The sequence below is a fragment of the Akebia trifoliata genome, chromosome 10 (assembly GCF_017979445.1).
Source record: "Akebia trifoliata isolate Shusen 1 chromosome 10, ASM1797944v1, whole genome shotgun sequence".
Taxonomy (NCBI): domain Eukaryota; kingdom Viridiplantae; phylum Streptophyta; class Magnoliopsida; order Ranunculales; family Lardizabalaceae; genus Akebia; species Akebia trifoliata.
The window spans coordinates 8,900,258-8,905,168 of NC_141384.1; the positions used below are offsets into that span (position 1 = coordinate 8,900,258).

At 34.7% G+C, this 4,911-nt stretch overlaps 1 pseudogene; it reads right to left on the minus strand.

Annotated features, from left to right (window-relative positions):
• Positions 1 to 1,762, minus strand: LOC147393078 (alkane hydroxylase MAH1 pseudogene; annotated as a pseudogene).
• Positions 1,763 to 4,911: the final 3,149 nt, after the last annotated feature.

Sequence of the window (4,911 nt, forward strand, 5' to 3'; positions counted from 1 at the left end):
AAAATTTGACGGGTTAAGACCGTCAAATATGGGCTTTTTTCACATAGTGCAACATGCTAGTGTACAAACTACACACAAACGTTTAAAACATGATTTGATGTACTAGTGTACACCTTATTAAAACCTGAGTCTTATATCTCATGTACTTATTCAATACTTCTCATTCTCATACCGAAATATCTTACCATACAGTAAGAGTAAGACTATCAGATAGCTCTTTCTCTTATCTTAACCAGCAAACCATTCTTCATTTGGAGACTTATAGCTGGTTTTGAGACTATTCGCTGACCCTTAACCAATTCAACATGGAAGTTAAAGAGTATAGCAGCAACAGCACACTTCATCCGAGTAAAAGTTATGTCCTTACCTAAACAGGTTCTTGGCCCTATGTTGAAGGTGAAGAACTTCAACATGGGTTTGTTGCTAAGCTTCCCCTCATCATCTATCCATCTCTCAGGCTTAAATTCCAAACTATCTTCTCCCCAAATCCATGGCATCTTTCCCTCGGAAAAGAATGAGAGTATAATCTTCATTCCTGGCTTAACGATGGTGCCGTCCGGAAGAACATCTTCTTTTATAGCAGCTTTGTTATTGAAAGGAACTGAAGGGTATAGCCTTAGTGATTCACACAAAGCCGCATGTAGATATACTAACCGCTTTAGATCATCTACATCAAATACCCACGGCCGCCATTTTGTATCAGAACTTTCAGTAACATTCTTTTTCGAGGCTACAAACTTTAATTCCTCCAAGATTTTCGCTTCAACACGAGGTGTTTTGGCTACCAACCATAAGAACCAAGTGAGACCAGATGCAATTGTGCCCCCACTCGCGAGAATAAAGCTAAGCATGGTATCTCTTAGGAATTTTGTGTCGTTCTTCGATGAATCAAGAGACTTTATGTAAGTAGCCAAAAGATCATTTGTTTCTACTCCTTTTTGCAAGCTTTCTCTCTTTGCAGAGATGTACTCGCTAAGGAGGACATCTACAGTTCTACATGCCTTTGATAATCTCCTCTCTTTCCCAAACTCCAACCATCTAAAGAACTTCCACAAAAACATAGGCATGACATGCCTATAAATTATGGGTTCTTGTGCATCATGGAACGCTGCAGCTAACTCATTAACCGGAAGATCTATAGATAGATGTCCTTCTTCTCTCCCGAATGTAGTACTCATGTTCATAACGAAAGTCAATCTGTTACACACATCTTGTAAATCAATGGTGCACCCTTGTCTAGCCGCATGAGCTAAGTATGGTACTAATGAATCCGAGACTACTTTCTTGCTAGATTTAGCCACAAGGTTTCGAAACTCCACTGATGAGAGGCAAGCATGTGCCCTCTTCCTTTGTGATTGCCACAATTCATCATTGACATTGAATATTCCATCACCAAGTAAGTCAAATATCTCATTGAAATCTGGCCCTTTAATGAAATTGGAGAAATTGGTCTTGAGAATGTACTCGATGTTTTGGGGGTCGCAAGTGACGAGGTACCTAAGTTTAGAGAAGATGGGGCCGTCAACGAAGAAAGAACCACAGCCATCAAGGGACTCAAAAACCTCGGTGAACCACTCAGGGATGCGGTTGGAGTTCCTTAGGAGGGACGGAAGTGTACCAAGGAAAGGCCAGTAATCTATGGCTTGGCTCTTGTGTTTGAGGTACCAAGTCACAAAGAGTAAAGAAAGGCAGGCAAAGCAAAGTTGTGGCCAGTTCTTCAAGAACTCCATATTGTGTTTTTTTATTATTGTGTGATTACAAGTGAGGATGATGAGGCGTATTTATAAAAGACTTATAACCAATACTTTAGACAGATACAAATTGAATTGAATGCTCACTGATTTAATTAGGATATTTGTTATATTTAAGAGATACAACTAACAATTAAAACTAACTCATTTAATGCACTTCCACTAAAACTGACAGCCTTCCAAATTTTCTCCTTGAGCTTAGTAGGCATCCTAGTCCATGTATACAGTGTCACGCGTGTCTTTACCACCTGCCCTATAGTAAGCTCATACTTGTGTCGAGTTAGCACCAATCGGTTGCCCATTTGGACCAAAATTTGCTGGGATAACTGTACCTGTGAAAAATGAAAAACATTTAACAAAAACTTGATAACAAATATAGAACAAATTAATATCCATATATTCCCTCCTTATACATATTTTCAATTGTAGATATTAATGTCGATATTTCCGATGTCAGAGAGTTAGGAGCGGATGATGATTGATCCATTGACATAGTACTGTAATCACAAAATGTTTCCAAGTCAACTAATTGAAATGAAGGCTGTAAATGTAAAAAATAAATAAATGCATGCCCATCATGTTGGACACATGTTGAAATAAATAAGATAATAGATAAAATAGCGGACCCAAAACTAATAGAGATGCCAACAATATGTTCCATTGATTACAAGCATTTTCATTCAAGAAGTTCATTAAAGTCGTGTATTATTAAAGAAGTCGTGATTAAATCAGTGAAAGAAGAAGTCACAATTTAATTGCGATTTTTTCAATAAGTTGGAGACTTTGTTGATCATGGGCGTACTAGTTTCTTATAGAACTGACTACAAATATTCAAAATTGGGGCATCAACTTAGGAGAATTTAATAAAGAGGACATATGATCCAAGAAACCTGCCATGTACGAAATCAAGATTGATCCTGACCTCAAGAACGTCATGACAAGCCTAGTGATTAACTTCAATGTCACCTTAGCACGACTCTTAAAATATTGATTAAAGTGTTTTTTCAAAATTACATAGTTAGGAAAGATATTTTGAAAACTATAAGATCCACGATAGGTCTAGGGCCAAGCTTTCAAAATAGATAGTCATTAATAATTGCATTAATCCCAAAATTAGGTTGTTGTCATAGTGTTAAGATTTTTTTGGATCTCAATCAATATGGGCCTAATGCTTTTTCAGTTGTATTTTAATGATTGGCTATAATATTATGTTACTTTAACCAATTTTATATTCATATTTTAATCAAGTATGTAAACCTATAATAAGCACGATTATGACAAAAAAAAGTTTGGAAATTCAGTCTATAAATAAATAAAAAGTCATGGTATGCAGAATATCACCCTTAAAATCCAATGATTATAATGTTGGAAGTATGTATCGAAGCAAGCCATCTTCTCTTTATTTTATTTATTTAACAATCAATATCCTTTTATTTAATTTTCCATGTCCTAGTTAATTTCCTATTTTTGTGAAATATATACATGTATTATGTTTTTTTATTATACCTAGAAAACTATAACCTTTTTCTTGATCCATGCCATATAACAAAAGACTTGATCTCTGCCAACTATGAGTAGCTTTAGAAAACATTTCTCTACATTGTACACCTAAATGCCAAGTATCACTACATCAAAACAGTAACATTTCGGCATCATTGTAGTGGTAAATTCGGCGGCCCTAAGCCGTCGTTTATATTTCGTCGGTCCAAAGCCCATGTTTAGGCCCACAAAATAATTCGATAGGCTAAGCCCACCGAATTTTTTCTATCGTTTTAACAGCCCATCTAACTCTCCCTCTCTCATTTTGTTTTTCTATTTTTCATCAACTCTTTCTGTAAGACTGTAAGTCTCTCTTTCAAACTCTTTTTGTAAGTCTCTCTCACTCGATCTCTCGAACTCTCCTCTCTGTCTCTTTCGATCTCTCGAACTCTCGATCGATCAATTTATAAAGTTGCTGATGTTCTTCTTCGACTTAATCTCAAATCCTCTCGATCTCGTCATCATCTGCGCCTTCCAAGAACTGAAGGTCAAATCGAAGAACTTAAGATCAAATCCTTGACCTTCTTTTCTCAGCCAACTATTTTCGAAGCTCAAATTGAGATAGCCATTTGATTGGTTCAGATCCAGTAAGTATTGTTTCACATTTCTAAACATTTGCTGTAGAAATTGTTAAATTCTTCATCAAATTTTAAATTATTCTGATTCTTCATCAATTTTCCCTTGTTTTTAGGATTTTTTTAACAGTTTGATTGATTTTGTTTAATTTTTTTAACATTTGCTGTAGAAATTGTTAAATTCTCTCCATTTTACATTATTAGTCTGTCGTTTTTTAACCTTATGCACATGTATCGAAAACATGGGCTATTTTAATTTGTAATTTGAAATATTTATTAAAGTGTTTTTTTTTTTCAAAATTACACATTAAAAAAAGATATTTTGTAATTTGAAAACTATTTGCAACATGATTAATTATAAGGTTGGAGGATAAGCTTCCAAAATAGATAGTCATTAATAATTGCTTTATTCCAACGGTTAGGGTTGTTGGCAAATATTGTTAAAGCTTTTAGCACCTTATCAAGGTGACATGTGCAAACGCACATGTATCAATAAAAAGGGTTTTTTTACAGGACATTTAGCATAAAAACTCTATATGTTCATGAGAATGGCAAAAAATGACCACTTTTTTATTAATACTCAAAATAGGGCTATTTGTTACAACAACTCATGTTTTTCTTTTATTATAGAAATGGCCTCACCTACAATTTCTCTAATAAACCCTTAAAAAATAATCTTCTAAATTGTATCTTTCTCCCTCCCAACATTTTATACCATCGTGATAGAGAGAGATTTATTCTCTCTACCAAAAAGTCATTGTAGTTCACCTAAGAGGCTCTAGATTCAAGGAATAATAGTGAACTTTGAAACTACGCACTCTCGTGTTCCATCCATGATCTATTGAAGATTTCAACTAAAGGTTATCAATCTCTCCTCTATTTTATTCATTCTTTTTTTTAATTGTTTATGTATCCTTATAATCTTGGCACAATGGTAGGAGGAAAATTGATTTCACATAATTTTTAGGATTTTTTTTATAAAATTTACTCAGTGTCGAACCTCAATGCTGGAATGTGTCGTTGAGACTCAATGGCACATATTGTTG